The 17,198-nt window shown below is 42.7% G+C and overlaps 1 protein-coding gene across 1 annotated transcript in view; it reads right to left on the minus strand.

Moving 5' to 3' along the window:
* Window positions 1–17,198, minus strand: part of KIF26B (kinesin family member 26B) — a 499,134-nt gene that overhangs the window by 233,896 nt on the left and 248,040 nt on the right. The gene's annotated exons all lie outside the window — the stretch shown is intronic.

Here is a 17,198-nt window from a genome sequence, read left to right on the forward strand (position 1 = left end):
ATATGCAATTCATAAAACTTGACTGTATCTTAACTCATAAAGAAAACTTAAATAAGTTTCATAAAGTAGAAATAATAAAAACATTATCTGATCATAATGCAATAAAACCAGAAATAAATAAAATAAAACCTTTTAAGTTTCATTAGGTCCCATTTTTTATTTTTGTTTTTATTTCCATTTCTCTAGGAGGTGGGTCAAAAAGGATCTTGCTGTGATTTATGTCATAGAGTGTTCTTCCTATATTTTCCTCTAAGAGTTTTATAGTGACTGGCTTTACATTTAGGTCTCTAATCCATTTTGAGGTTATTTTTGTGTATGGTGTTAGGAAGTGTTCTAATTTCATTCTTTTACATGTAGCTGTCCAGTTTTCCCAGCACCACTTATTGAAGAGACTGTCCTTTCTCCATTGCATATCCTTGCCTTCTTTGTCATAGATCAGTTCACCATAAGTGCGTGGGTTTGCCACTGGGGTTTCTATCCTGTTCCATTGATCTATAGTTCTGTTTTTGTGCCAGTACCATACTGTCTTGATTACTGTAGCTTTGTAGTATAGTCTGAAGTCAGGGAGCCTGAGTCCTCAAGCTCCGTTTTCCTTTCTCAAGATTGTTTTGGCTATTTGGGGCCTTTCATGTTTCCATACAAATTGTGAAATTTTTGTTCTAGTTCTGTGAAAAATGCCAGTGGTAGTTTGATAGGGATTGCATTGAATCTGTAGATTGCTTTGGGGAGTATAGTCATTTTCACAATGTTGATTCTTCCAATCCAAGAACATGGTGTATCTCTCCATCTGTTTGCATCACCTTTAATTTCTTTCATCAGTGTCTTATAGTTTTCTGCATACAGATCTTTTGTTTCCTTAGGTAGATTTATTCCTAGGTATTTTATTCTTTCTGTTGCAATGGTAAATGGGAGTGTTTCCTTAATTTCATTTTCAGATTTTTCATCGTGTATAGGAATGCAAGAGACTTCTGGGCATTAATTTTGTATCCTGTTACTTTACCAAATTCATTGATTAGCTCTAGTAGTTTTCTGGTAGCATCTTTAGGATGCTCTATGTATAGTATCATGTCATCTGCAAACAGTAACAGCTTTATTTCTTCTTTTCCGATTTGGATTCCTTTTATTTTCTTTTTCTTCTCTGACTGCTGTGGCTAAAACTTCCAAAATAATGTTGAATAATAGTGGTAAGAGTGGGGAAACTTGTCTTTTCCTGATCTTAGTGGAAATGGTTTCAGTTTTTCACCATTGAGGATGATGCTGGCTGCGGGTTTGTTATATATGGCCTTTATTATGTTGAGGTAAGTTCCCTCTATGCCTACTTTCTGGAGGTTTTTTATCATAAATGGGTATTGAATTTTGTCAAAAGCTTTTTCTGCATCTACTGAGATGATCGTATGGTTTTTCTCCTTCAATTTGTTAATATGGTGTATCACATCAATTGATTTGAATATATTGAAGAATCCATGCATTCCTGGGATAAACCCCACTTGATCATGGTGTATGATCCTTTTAATGTGCTGTTGGATTCTGTTTGCTAGTATTTTGTTGAGGATTTTTGCATCTACGTTCATCAGTGATATTGGCCTGTAGTTTTCTTTCTTTGTGACATCTTTGTCTGGTTTTGGTATTAGGGTGATGGTGGCCTCGTAGAATGAGTTTGGGAGTGTTCCTCCCTCTGCTATATTTTGGAAGAGTTTGAGAAGGATAGGTATTAGCTCTTCTCTAAATATTTGATAGAATTCACCTGTGAAGCCATCTGGTCCTGGGCTTTTGTTTGTTGGAAGGTTTTTAATCACAGTTTCAATTTCAGTGCTTGAGATTTGTCTGTTTATATTTTCTATTTCTTCCTGGTTCGGTCTCAGAAGGTTGTGCTTTTCTAAGAATTTGTCCATTTCTTCCAGGTTGTCCATTTTATTGGCATACAGTTGCTTGTAGTAATCACTCATGATCCTTTGTATTTCTGCCGTGTCAGTTGTTACTTCTCCTCTTTCGTTTCTAATTTGTTGATTTGAGTCTTATCCCTTTTCTTCTGGATGAGTCTGGCTAATGGTTTATCAATTTTGTTTATCTTCTCAAAGAACCAGCTTTTAGTTTTACTGATGTTTGCTATTGTTTCCTTCATTTCTTTTTCATTTATTTCTGATCTGATTTTTATGATTTCTTTCCTTTTGCTAACTTTGGCGTTTTTTGTTCTTCTTTCTCTAATTGCTCTAGGTATAAGGTTAGGTTGTTTATTTGAGATGTTTCTTGTTTCTTAAGTAGGATTGTATTGCTATAAACTTCCCTCTTAGAACTGCTTTTGCTGCATCCCATAGGTTTTGGGTCGTCGTGTTTTCATTGTCATTTGTTTCTAGGTATTTTTTGATTTCCTCTTTGATTTCCTCAGTGATCTCTTGGTTATTAAGTAGTGTATTGTTTAGCCTCCATGTGTTTGTATTTTTTACAGATTTTTTTCCTGTAACTGATATCTAGTCTCATAGCATTGTGTTCAGAAAAGATACCTGATACGATTTCAATTTTCTTCAATGTACCAAGGCTTGATTTGTGACCCAAGATATGATCTATCCTGGAGAATGTTCCATGAGCACTGGAGAAGAAAATGTATTCTGTTATTTTTGGATGGAATGTCCTATAAATATCCTTTTTGACCCACCTCCTAAAGAAATGGAAATAAAAACAAAAATAAACAAATGGGACCTAATGAAACTTAAAGGTTTTGCACAGCAAAGGAAACCATAAACAAGATGAAAAGACAATGCTCAGAATGGGAGAAAATATTTGCAAATGAAGCAATGGACAAAGGATTAATCTCCAAAATATACAAGCAGCTCATGAAGCTCAATATCAAAAAAACAAACAACCCAATCCAAAAATGGGCAGAAGACCTATACAGACATTTCTCCAAAGAAGATATACAGATTGCCAACAAACACATGAAAGAATGTGCAACATCATTAATCATTAGAGAAATGCAAATCAAAACTACAATGAGGTATCACCTCACACCAGTCAGAATGGCCATCATCAAAAAATCTACAAACAATAGAAGCTGGAGAGGGTGTGGAGAAAAGGGAACCCTCTTGCACTGTTGGTGGGAATGTAAACTGATACAGCCATTATGGAGAACAGTATGGAGTTTCCACCATATGACCCAGCAATCCCACTACTGGGCATATGCCCTGTGAAAACCATAATTCAAGAAGAGTCATGTACCAAAATGTTCATTGCAGCTCTATTTACAATAGCCAGGAGATGGAGAAAACCTAAGTGTCCATCATCGGATGAATGGATAAAGAAGATGTGGCACATGTATACAATGGAATATTACTCAGCCATAAAAAGAAACGAAATTGAGTTATTTGTAGTGAGGTGGATGGACCTAGAGTCTGTCATACGGAGTGAAGTAAGTCAGAAAGAGAAAGACAAATACTGTATGCTAACACATATATATGGAATCTAAGAAAAAAAATGTCATGAAGAACCTAGGGGTAAGACGGGAATAAAGACACAGACCTACTAGAGAATGGACTTGAGGATATGGGGAGGGGGAAGGGTAAGCTGTGACAAAGTGAGAGAGTGGCATGGACATATATACACTACTGAACATAAAATAGATAGCTAGTGGGAAGCAGCCGCATGGCACAGGGAGATAGCTCGGTGCTTTGTGACCACCTAGAGGGGTGGGATAGGGAGGGTGGAAGGGAGGGAGATGCAAGAGGGAAGAGATATGGGAACATATGTATAACTGATTCACTTTGTTATAAAGCAGAAACTAACACACCATTGTAAAGCAATTATACTCCAATAAAGATGTAAAAAAAAAAAACAATTAAAGATGGCTTTTAAAAGTTAAAAAAAAAAAAGAGTCATGTACCACAATGTTCATTGCAGCTCTATTTAAAATAGCCAGGACATGGAAGCAACCTAAGTGTCCATCGACAGATGAATGGATAAAGAAGATGTGGCACATATATACAATGAAATATTACTCAGCCATAAAAAGAAACGAAATTGAGTTATTTGTAGTGAGGTGGATGGACCTAGAGTCTGTCATACAGAGTGAAGTAAGTCAGAAAGAGAAAAACAAATACTGTATGCTAACACACATACATGGAATCTAAAAAAAAAAAAAGGTCACGAAGAACCTAGGGGCAGGACGGGAATAAAGACGCCGACCCACTAGAGAATGAACTTGAGGACACGGGGAGAGGGAAGGGTAAACTGGGACAAAGTGAGAGAGTGGCATGGACATATATACACTACCAAATGTAAAACTGATAGCTAGTGGGAAGCAGCCGCATAGCACAGGGAGATTAGCTCACCGCTTTGTGACCACCTAGAGGGGTGGGATAGTGAGGGTGGGAGGGAGGGAGATGCAAGAGGGAGGGGATATGGGGATATATGTGTAGCTGATTCACTTTGTTATAAAGCAGAAACTAACACACCATTGTAAAGCAATTATACTCCAATAAAGATGTTAAAAAAAAATAAAACCAAAAGGCTCTTCCAGTGGAAAATTTTAAAATCTATATTAAATAATTCTCAGGTAAGAGAGGAAATACAAACCAAAATTGCAGAATTTCTAAAACAGAATGTTAATAAAACACTACATATCAGTCTATAAAATACCATTAAAGCCGTCATGAGTGGAAAATTCATAGCCTAAATATTTATATCAATAAAAACAAATGCATTAAATTCCCATTCCAACAACAAAGTAACTGAAAGAAAGCAGAAGGAAAGAAATAATAAGATACAGAAAACAATGAGGTAGCAAATAGAAAAACACTAGAACCAATAAAAAAAAATACAGCAAGCAGCTGGTTCTTTGAAAAACAGAAAAAGAAACTTTTCCCTGTAGTAGATCTAATGGCAATGGACAGAGTGAATTAGTTCCCATGGTAGAGACATAACTCCAAACAGTCTAAATCTAGCAAGAAATTACTTAGAAGTTCACTCTCTATCTTACAAATTCATCCAAATTTCATATTGTGTTCCATAATGCATCTCTTTGTGTTTAACAGTTAAAAAGTTGGTCTCCCCCAGCCCCCAAGACTTCAAGGAAAACTAATGCCCCCAAGAAGATGTACCGTATACCCAACAGCTTCTCAGAGACTCTGGCACATCAGTCTCTATGCCCGGGTGTTCAGGTACCTCAGTCTGAGAAGATCCCTTCAGTATTCACACTCTTTCATTCTAAATCCTACCACAGAATACACCTACACAGAGGTATAGCACCACTGGTCTCCTCGTTTTCTCAAAAGATTGTCACAATGAAGTGAATTTTTTTAAAAACGTTTTTTAAATAGATTTATTTATTTTACGTATTTATTTTTGGCTGCGTTGGGTCCTTGTTGCTGCACGTGGGCTTTCTCTAGTTGCGGCGAGCGGGGGTCTACTCTTCGTTGTGGTGCGCGGGCTTCTCATTGCGGTGGCTTCTCTCGTTGCGGAGCACAGGCTCTGGGCATGCGGGCTTCAGTAGTTGTGGCGCACGGGCTTAGTTGCTCCGCGGCATGTGGGCTCTTCCCGGACCAGGGCTCGAACCGATGTCCCCTCCATTGGCAGGAGGATTCTCAAGCACTGCACCACCAGGGAAGCCCCATGAAGTGAATTTTTTTTTAAACCAAAGCACGGAAATCAAATAGTAGCAGAGATGGAACAATAATTCACCAGCCATTATTGTTCTCAGAGCCACTGGACCCACTGGAGAGGGGCCGTAAACTTTACTGAAAGGACCACACAGAAAAGGATTAGACTATTTTCTTATATAGTTAACACGACTCCTTTCTCCCTGTAGCATGAAAAGTGACTGAAGGTGACGCATTTCCTCTTTTCAGAACACCTGGAGCAACAGTGAAAATCCTTTCAGAGAAGCATGGTGCTATTCCTCCCAGTCTTCATGTTCAAATTCTAATCCCAGGCAACTAACATGGGTAGCAAGCAAGCTCCTTTAGCCCTGTAAACTCAGTGATTTGGGAGGAGCCACTCTGTTGCTTCCAAGCTAGACAGAGAAAGCAATTTGCGGATGGAAAAACAAAGTCAACGGAGAGGAGTGAGAGAAAATGGCCACCAAAAATACCAACTGGAGGAAACAGTTGATTGCTGGAAGGGGTTCAATGGAAGGAGAGCAAGGAAAGCCACCACATTCTGCCTAGACATACACCAACCACATTTTATATTGCAATGCTGCTGCTGCCCAAGGCAAAATACAGGTACAATCCCTATTGATACATTTTTCTCTCCTATCAATAAACGGCACATCCATCATGTATGGACACACCTCACATGTATAAGAATGAAAAGTGCTTACACAAGAAAAAGTAGATTCCACGTATGTAAACCTACTTGCAGTGAATCCATTAGCAGAAAGCACTGACAATAATTGCATAAGATATCAAGTAGACTATAAAAAGATTAAAAAGCGTCTATGGTAGAGGCATATCTTTGAGACAAATTGTCATTTGAAATTTACGTCTTTGTCTTTTGTTGGATAAACCCCTCCCCCAGCAGTAAAGTATCAAGGATATTTCACCTCTCTATTCAACCAAGTGTTTCAAAGCAATCTTAAAATTCCATAATTCAGTCTAATATGGGAAAGTCATTATAATTTCTGTCTCCTGTTTTGTCAAAAGTAAAGAGCTTGAGGCTAGTCAGGTGTTTAGTGAATGCACTTCCCAGATTGTAGTAAGTTATCTGATAAACAGTACAAAGTGGAAATGTATGCCAGCCATAGAAAGGGCGATAAAAATGGAGCTTTGACGGCACATTGAATCATGGGAATTAGGTCTGCGATGAAAACACAGCCCCTCCTGCTCCAGCTACAATGGAAGTGATTACTGGACACTTGATAAACAAATGTTACTCAAAGGCAAGTGATCTAAAACCTCCTCCAAAAACAGTTATTGAGAAAATTTCCTCTGTGGTGTATCCAGCTTGCTTTTTGACTCAGGCTTGCAAACTGCTCTCACTGATTTTTAGGAACATCTTGGCTCTTTTCACCCCAATCACTTCCATATGACAACAATCCACGGGGTTGCAGAGCTCAATGAAAGCAAAGTCCTTGATGTGGATGGCATCTGCAGGCTCCAGCATCCTTCTGTTATCGTGATGGACTGTCTGTTGTATTCATTTTGGTTCAAAAATCCACATGATGTTATCCTGAACTTGCAGACCCAAAACAGCAACATGGGATCAATCCTCAAGTACAGGTGTGCTAAACTGAACAGTCTCCTCGTTCCAGGCATTGAAGGTTTTTTTACTCTGAGAATATGCATATATTTTGTATTACTTTAAGAGTTTAATAGCTGCTGGGTGCTTCTGGCTTTAAAACCCACAAAGCTAGCCAAAACCTAGCAGACCTCACTACCTGGAATCTATAGATGTTCAATAATATATTTTTCAATGTATGGAGAACATGAAGTTATTAAAATCCAAGGTAGCTCTGGGAATGCAAGAGAGGATTCAACACTTTATAGGTTGTGATGTCAATTCTGAATCTGAATGATAGCTATCTGTCTGCACACCAAGCTGAGAAGAGCCCTGGGCTGTTTCTGTAACTGAGAGAACTCCCAGGTCTCCTCCAGGCTTCTAAGCATTGGCCAGCCCTCCAGAAGATCTATACTAATTCCTTCTTTCTGAGATTAGTCCTTATTAAGAGTTATGATCTATCCTCCCAGTACTAAGCATATTCTTATTTACTTAGTAGATACTCAAAACGGAAGATAAGTTGAAGACATCAGGGCTGGAACATTCGCCATGAGGTCCTTGCCCTGATCAGTATCAACTGACCTTGAGGAGAGGAGACCAAAGCACAGCGGCAGCACGGAATTTACTAGCAATGCACCAGCTCCAGAGGAGCCAGCCTGATCCACCCCACATGCCGTAAGGTGAAGGGGCCAATAAAACAGAGCTGAGAGTTGCAACTGCAGAGCATATTACCATCCAATCAATCAATCAGATTATATCCTAGAATCTGTTAGCGTTCACGGCACACATATCTTTATGAAAGAGACCAGAGGTGTAGTCAGAAACTGTACCCCCAAATATGAAAGAAAATGAAATTTACTTCCCAAATAATGGAATTTCCTTTTCTCCTCCAGAACCCAGTCAATGTCTGTGGGAACTCCCTAGTGATAGCAGTAATGATCTGTCTTTGCGTAAAATGGCAGGGGCTAGAGTTCCAAGTGGATGTTTTGTAAACTGGAAGACAGCAGGATTTGCAGTTGTATCAGATACCACCTCCATGAGATAAACCATTCACATAAGAGTTAACTGCTTTATAATAGGCTTTTTGGTTATTCTTTAAATTACTCTTAGTCACTTTTTGTGTTCCTCTAATTAAACTCTAGAACCTCCAGACTTACCAAAAGGAGGTGGCCTCGGGGGATAAAAATCCACCTCGGAGGCGAGAGGCTGCGATCCCAGGCCTGATTCTTTTCTGAGCCTGCTCTAGGCCTAGTTGCCCACATGGCCACTCTGTTTCCAGGGCTGCAGATGTCTGGGACTAAATCACAGCTCCTTATACTTTTCTTAACTAGCACTATAAAATTTAGCTGGGCTCCTTCTATAGAAGCAAACAAACCCAGTGTTTATCTTATTGTTTTTTTTCTGAGAAAAGGGAATGTCATGAGGGCCAACGAAATTGTAGTAGTCAGCATTGCTCAAATTAGCTCAGTCCCTGGCACTCGTGTCAAGAGTAAGTTTGCATGTTCATAGCAGCACTATTTATAATAGCCAAGACATGGAAACAACCTAAATGTCCATCGACAGACAAATGGATAAAGAAGATGTGGTTTGTATATACGATGGAATATTACTCAGCCATAAACAAAAGAATGAAATAATGCCATTTCCCGCGATATGGATAGACCTAGAGATTATCATATTAAGTGAAGTAAGTCAGAAAGAGAAAGACAAATACCATGTGTATCACTTATATGTGGAATCTAAAATATGATACAAATGAACTTATTTACAAGACAGAAACAGACTCATAGACATAGAAAACAAATTTATGGTTACCAAAGGGGAAAAGAGATGGGGAAGGGATAAATTAGGAGTTTGGTGTTAGCAGATACAAACTACTATGTATAAAATAGATGTAACACCAAGGTCCTACTGTATAGCACAGGGAACTATATTCAGTATCCTATAATAAATCATAACAGAAAAGAATATGAAAAAGAATATACGTATAAAACTGAATCACTTTACCGTACACCAGAAACTAACACGACATTGTAAATCAACAATACTTCAATTTTAAAAAGTTTTTTTAAAGACTAATTTTGCAAGAAATAAGGGAGGAGGCCTACTGCAATCGTAATGCTGGGGGCCCTGTGCCTGGAGGAATGGAATCCTGGGAGGAGTGGGGTGGTGGCAGCAGTGCCAGGTGTCCACAGCAGTCCTGCAGCAGAGGCTATAATTATGGTCACCAGGGAGAATGCAAGGTATACTCTGGGACCAGCAGGACTGTGCTTCCAAAGAGCCTTCTGGATGGACCCTTAAGTATAAACTAGTTTCATGACCTTTCTTCCTTCTTATTATGGAAAATTTCAAACATATACACAAATAGAACAGTCTGTGTCGCAACCCAGTTTCAACAATTATCAACTCATTGCCAATCTTACTCCATGTATACCCCCCTCCCCCCAACACTTCTCTCTTCTTCTACATTACTGTAACATTTCATCTGTAAATATTTCAGTATATGTCTCTAAAGAATAGGTACACTTAAAAAATTGTAATTCCATTATCATCATAAAACATTTTCATTTATTACCTGTTTCAGTGCTCACCCATGCCCCTTTGATGGTTCTCTCCACGCTGGGGTTGCCAGGAAGACTAAGCTTACATAATAAGAGAAGCATAGTTCCACTGCAGTCCCTGATTACCACGCTTGGATTTCACCCTCTGTGCCCTCAAACAGCCCCAAAAGGAGGAAGATCCGTTCGTGTCTCTGCTCAGTCACAGCTTTAAAACCATAATGTACTTGGCGTCTGGAGTCCTCGATGCCGACGTTTGTGACAGATACAAAGAGAGCTAAGGACAGAACCAGATTCTGCTATAAACGACATCAGGATTTGGTGTTCCTGTTCAGCTGGAACACATGTGGGGAACCCCCATACCCCAAAACAAAGAGTTGACATTTCTTTTAAATGGAAGAAATCTGTTTTCATTTAAAATATCATTGCTACGGGTTCACATACTATATAATTTTTTTTCACATGCAGCTATTGGTTTTGAAGAAAGACACACATGGGTCTGGAATCTGTAGCACTTCAAGTCACAGCATGGTTTCAGATGGGGAGGCTCTCTCTCTTGGGCACCCCCGACTTTTTATTTTCCCTTTGCATTTTCCCACCTCGTAAGAGAACACGGAAGTTTACTTAGGAACAACTTCCCTTCACTCCCAAGAGATCTGCCTTGTCCCCATGAATTATATCATCCAACATGAAATAACCCAACGTTCTGTTGCGCGCTGACTCGGGTTGAAAGTGGCTCACTGATCAAAGACGTGAACGCAGTGATAGAAAAAACACCGTTCCCAGAATTTAGGAAAATCGACACTCTTTCTTGTGGAGATAGAGCTGAGGGTGTTGCTTGAAAACACCGGGGGTCCCTGATTCATCTCCCTGCTGTCTTCCTATCTCATCAGTGTCCTCTTCTGCCAGCTGGGTGTGACTAAGGGCAGGTGCAGGCGACAAGGCTGGTGCAGAGCCCAGGGCCCCTCAGCGCTCTTGCAGCATTTTGTGTGCTGCCCTTCAGTGCACTTCTGCTCCTAACAGTCAGCACCTGCTGCGCTTTTCCAAAGGCCTATCCTTGGGCTGCTGGAGCCTGGGCTGCCTGCTTGAGTGGAGAGCTGGCCAGATGTCTCTGGGATTTCCTGCTCTCCTGCAACTCTAATAGGCGGTCAGGGAGTATTACGGCCCCAGCTCTGCTGCCCAGCTCAGGACAGCTCTGAGGTGTAGTTCCCCGGCAGAACCAGGCTGATGCTGAAAGCCAACCTCTGCCGGAGGGAGGGCGCAAAGATGTACCTTTCTTTGGCTTCCCCTTTCTCTTCCCTTCCCAGCCTCTCTCACCCCCTTACAGGTCCCCCGGGGACCACGTTCTTCATAAATCACTTGCACAGGGCTCCTTACTTCACGACCTGCTCCTGGGAAACCTGATCTCAAACAGCAAGTCACTTAGTACTCCCATGGTTTACTTTGAATATTCTGGAAAGTGTCACCCCTTCTCAGCACACACGTGCCTGAGCACCAGGTAGGAGAAGCAAGTGCAGAGCTATTTCACACGTACCCAGAGCACACACAGCAAGCAACTCCTCTCTTCTTCCATCTTTGCAGCAATGTGGCACAGAGCAAAGGCCACCAGATATGGACATCTCGGACTGTCACCTGCAGCACTGTGACCTGGGTACGCTTCCTCAAAGACGCCAGGGCTCTGGTTTCCATGGTATTCTTTTTTTTTTTTTTTTTGCAGTATGCGGGCCTCTCACTGCTGTGGCCTCTCCCGTTGCGGACGCGCAGGCTCAGCGGCCATGGCTCACGGGCCCAGCCGCTCCATGGCATGTGGGATCTTCCCGGACCGGGGCACGAACCTGTGTCCCCTGCATCAGCAGGCGGACTCTCAACCACTGCGCCACCAGGGAAGCCCCATGGTATTCTCTTTTAAATGATGATAATCCCTACCTCACAGTTGTGAGGATTACATGTGATAACTTGGAACACAGCAGATGCTCAGACCCCCCCACTGAGCCTGCATTTACATGCCGATGGTGCCTGTTAGATCAGAAGTGACCCAAAACCCATCAAAGGAGCAAGATGCCTCTGCAGTCCGGCTCTTCCCCAGCAGCTGCCTGCCTGTGCCTGTGGATCTTTGCATTTCCAGGGATAGGAACCAGATGCTATCATAACTGCATGAAAAAAATGGTCCCTCACCAAGAAAAAAGGCCCTTGACGGACGTTACCGAGGCTTTATGAGCCATGAAGTGCAACAGCTGGATAGTTCCAGGGAACGTTTCCACCCAACGACTGTTAACCAGCAGGAGATGTTTTATTATCTTTTCCCCTCTGTTTAATGTGTTGTTCACCTTCTGCCGGGATTGTTAGCCTTGATTATCAATCTCCACATAAAAATATAGGGATGACCTATTCTTGCTCCTCTCCTGGGGTCTCCCCATGTGGCTCATTACTGTCAGAATCACATGCTGGCTAGCCAGGTGGACTGGAACCCCTGCTCCCAGGAGCCAACAGATAGATGGGGGGAGGGCAAGAAGCCGGAGAATCACCGATGGTCACGAGCACCAGAAAATTATAGGATTACAGCAAACAAGAAGCCAGCAACAGAGAAAGACTCTTGTTCAGCTGTGGCTGAGGTGCAGACATCTCGAAAAAAGTCAATGTATTTTCTAAAGTATACAGTCCCGTTTCTTTTACAAAGGAAACCTGGCGTCTGTGTCCTCTGGGAGCCATCAGGCTTCCTCCGTCTTCACTTTCAAATGTGCATCCCCGCGTTTCCCAAGGCCAGCTCCTCGCCGGTGAGGAACCGGATAGCAGCACCTCCGTGCTCTGCGCCCTCTTCATTAGGGCGGCAGATACCAGCAGTATTGCTCTCCAGGATCCAAGCAAGCAGATGGCTGGAGTTCACAGTCCTAAAGCAGTACTTTGCAATTCCACACTAAGCCAAGGAGAGAACGCCAGGCCATCACCTGTCCTCTTTCTGAGTGACTGCGCTGATTTGGATTTCTATTCCTTCCTTTTGGGCAGGAAACACTCCAGGTGCAGAGGGGAACTGCCTAGCATCTGCTCTGCTGATGTTCATATCCGAAACATCAGACGCCGGAAGTCACTCTACACCAGCCTGCCCCTGAGTCCGCGTCCAAAGGAAAGGGTCCATGATGTGTGCCCAACCTAGACGTGCCGAAGGGGGCTTTGAAATCCTGGCCTGCTTTCAGCCAACTTTATGCATTTATATCAGCTGATTTGTTTGATAAAAATGTTCAGGATAATGCAGCCACTTTTTAAAATGCTGTAGAAACAGATTAGAACAGCCATGATACTGGACTGGAGTCCTGAGGCATTGAGCTGAGAAGTCCATCTCCCCCTGCATGAGAGAGGCAGGTTGTCACCCTCCATGGCCTCTGAAGTTGGGGATTTGCTCTCTACCCGACAACTCTGGCTAACAGCTTCCCATCGGCCTACCATCTGTGAATGAATCTGGACCTGCGGATTTATAGTCTCAGTCAGAACCGTGTCTTAGGATGTGGAGGACAGCCTGCTTTATTTTTCCCTAATGCTGCTTCTTCTCAATCTTAAGAGCTAACTCAAGATTAAGTGAATAATCTATACACATGTGACATGAGCTACTCAGATTCCCTCCCACATCATGTCTTCCAGACTGAGGAGTTCTTCCAACTGCCTATTCTCAAAAGGGAAGTTCCTCCTCCCCCGCGATGGTTTTTGCTTCCCTCTTGTGTTTTAAGGTGTACTTATCAAAACTTCATAAGAACTTCTGGGTTCAAACAAATTTCTATTTATTTTTATTTTTATTTTTTGCGGTACACGGGCCTCTCACTGTTGTGGCCTCTCCCGCTGCAGAGCACAGGCTCCGGACGCGCAGGCTCAGCGGCCATGGCTCACGGGCCCAGCCGCTCCGCGGAATGTGGGATCCTCCCGGACCGGGGCATGAACCCGTGTCCCCTGGATCGGCAGGCGGACTCTCAACCACTGCGCCACCAGGGAAGCCCCTATCCCAACTCTTCATTTACTAAGGTAATTCTCTCTCCATCTCAAAACATTGTCTCTAATCCCAAGAAAACTCAATTATTTAGCTTTAGTGAGGTATAATTTATATATAATAAACTACACATTTAGAATTTGGTGAGATTTGTCATATGTATACACTTGGGAAACCATCGCGAGATAACGGACACATCCATTACCCCTGAAAGCGTCCTCCTGCACATTTGTTATCTGTCCCTCCCCACCCCCATTCCTAGTCAACCACTGATAATGCTTTCCGTCATTATAGATTAGTTCGTATCGTCTATAATTGGATAGAAATGAAATCATACTGTACGTTGTCTTCTGTTTTTGGTGGGGGAGTCTGGCTTCTTTCACTCACTATAATTACTTTGAGATTCATCCATGTTGGTACATATATGAATAGTTTGAGTATTCTGAGTAGTATTTCATTATATGAATATGCCACATTTTGTTTATCCATTGGACACTTGGGTTGTTTCCAGTTTTTGGTTATTATGAATAATATTGCTGTGAACTTTCATGGACAAGTCTTTGTGTGAGCATATGCCCTAACTTCTCTTCAGTAAAAATAACTAAGAGTGAAGGACTGGGGGAAGGGTAGTGTAAAATCATTTCTACTGCTTCCAGTATGACGTATTTTTAAAGGCTGCCTGAAAATCTAAATAAAGTATAGCCTCTCTTATTCCTTTATTTATGCCTTTTTCTCCAAAAAAGTAAACATGGTTCTCAAAGAACAAAATTAAGAAGTAAAAGTATATGGGGCGGGCTTCCCTGGTGGCGCAGTGGTTGAGAGTCCGCCTGCCGATGCAGGGGACGCGGTTTCGTGCCCCGGTCTGGGAAGATCCCACATGCCGTGGAGTGGCTGGGCCCGTGAGCCATGGCCGCTGAGCCTGTGCATCCGGAGCCTGTGCTCCACAACGGGAGAGGCCACAACAGTGAGAGGCCCGCATAACGCAAAAAAAAAAAATAAACAGTATATGGGGCCTCACACAACATTGTAAATCAGCTATACTTCAATAAAATTAAAACAAAAACAAAAACATATGGGGCCTCGAAGCTGTACCTGTACTTATTTAGGATTTTCTTTCTCCACCAGGGCTACTCAATCTTAGCCTCAGTAAAGTGGCACACACAGCTACACGGCCCAAGTAACAAGCCATCCCTTAGGGATAGGAGGAAAAATCTTTTCCCCACTCTTGGAAGCGCTATGGTGTGCAGGTGCTAAAACATTTAAGAGGCTAATCAAATTCATTCTACCAGTCCTCTTGGGTGTATTATTTGAGTACGTGGAAGAATCTATGGCTCAGAACAGAATGGAAAATAAAGAAGACTTTTCTGTGTTTTGTTTCTGATGCCGTTAGACTTGTTTTGAAATTTATGTAAAATAACAAACCAAACCCAAAACCCAAGAAGGAAAGGGAGAGAAAGAAGAGAGAGTAATAAAGGAGGAAGGTTAGAGGAAAAAGATAATGGGACCAAATTCTTAGAGTCTATGCTTCAGGTAAATAATTCCCTTACCCGGAAATATTTTTTAAGCAAAGGTCAAAAGACATGGGTGAGTCATGGCTTGGATATCAGAGCTACGTTGGGAAATCCTGTTTGAGCCATCGCCCCCACGCCTCTTTTGCGAAGGAGGCAATCACAGAATGAATGGACTGTAATGTTGAGGTTCCAGGTGTGTAGGGAAGAGACTTGGTAGTTTTTGATATATGAGCTTCTGTAGCAACGGATGCAAGTTAATTTTTTTTTTCCTGAATGTGTAAAGAAACGCTCGTGATGTCTAAATTTACTGCAGCTTCCCTCCCCCCCACCAACTAAGCAGGATCTAGACTCCACAGATCATCTTCCTCACATGCCTAGCTTTAAAGGAAATAAAGAACATGCAAAGTAGTAATCCACCATAGGACTTTGAGGCTGTGATTAGGACCACAGGAGACGCGTAAAGATTAATAATATCTATTTTTATTTTCTCTACCTTTAGTGTGAAAGCGAAAACAAAATGCTCAGCATCTTCAGTGAGAAAGGATATGGGACTCTCCAGCTGATCCAGATGACACAAGGATTAAACTGCACCTGTCCACAGGTGGGGACCCTGAGGACCAAAGGATAAGGGTGGGAGGTGGGCAGAGGGAGGGAAGGAGGCACACCTGAAGACCAGCGGGCACATCCCTGCAGCCCCAGTGCTAAGAAACCAGAGCCAGGAGCAACCTCAGGGTGTCTCAGTAGGAGCCTGGCGTTGCACAGAACGGAAAGTATTTTCACGTTAGACTGAGTACTGATTCTAGGTGCGACGGTCCACTGGGCCAGGCTATGGCGCCCGGCTATTTGGTCAAACACCAGCCTAGATGCTGCTATCAAGGTATTTTTTAGATGTGATTCACATTGACGTCAACAGACTCTGAAGCAGATTCCCCTCCATTATGTTAAAGGAAAACACTCGTCTCAGGTGCCTGGTGGGGCAAAGTACTCAGCTCCCAGTGACCAGAAAGAAGGTCCCACCCTCAAGGTGCAGTGCTGGGCAGGCGGCACTCATTCTTTCTCTCCTGCCCTGAGCACAGGCCGTCACTCTGTACTGGAGACTCTACTTCCACAGTGGAATTCAGGGAGCTGCACACAGGTGGCCTCCCTGAGGAGGGACAGGAGAAAGCTGGCAGGGAACTCTCCACGGCAGACTCCTAAAGTTCCTGAGACACACTCACCAAATATGTACTGAGCCCCAGCCCCGTTCTAAGAGCTGAGGTTTCAACGATGGAACATGACGGACAAGCGTCTCTTTCTATGCATCTTACATTCTAGAAGGGGAGACAGGAAATGAATGGATAAGACAAGACTTAGGGAGAGTGATACTGGGAGTTCTCCTGTACTGCTCTGTCCTGGACTTCCATGTTGTTTATAACTCTCCAGTGATGGGACTGGCTGCCCCTCTGAACGGGGAGCTCCCTGGTGGCAGTGGCTGCCCTTTTGTCATCCTCGGCATCTAATATAATGTCTGGCATACAGTATGGGCTTACCAAATGCCTGGTGAATGAATGAAGGAATGGATACATGAATGGGTAAGTGAGTGAGGATATATTGCCAATAGCTTATGCTGGGTTTCCCTAGAAGCATCCCTGCATAAGGATGAGAGTGCTAGTAGCTTTCATTGGAGGGTGATTCCAGGAAGCGGTGTAGGGAAGTGGGAAAGCAAGACAGGGAGGGAAGGAAATGACCAGAGGATGCGTTATCAAGCAGATTGCTGACGTAGGCAACTGGGGCTCAGTCCTACTTAGGAAATCAGGGAGACAGGGTAGACCTTGTCTCAGTGTTATCCCAACCAAGGAGGAAGGGAGCTGGGGCATTTATCCACCAACTCCTGTCAGACTTATTTGCCTGGACCTTGGGAGCTGCAAGGTTTTGTTTAGAGAATGATAAGCAGAAGGGCATGGGGGCGTG

Source organism: Aethalodelphis obliquidens, unplaced genomic scaffold (assembly GCF_003676395.1).
Source record: "Aethalodelphis obliquidens isolate GAN/ISIS:26980383/991018 unplaced genomic scaffold, ASM367639v1 scaffold24, whole genome shotgun sequence".
Lineage (NCBI taxonomy): Eukaryota > Metazoa > Chordata > Mammalia > Artiodactyla > Delphinidae > Aethalodelphis > Aethalodelphis obliquidens.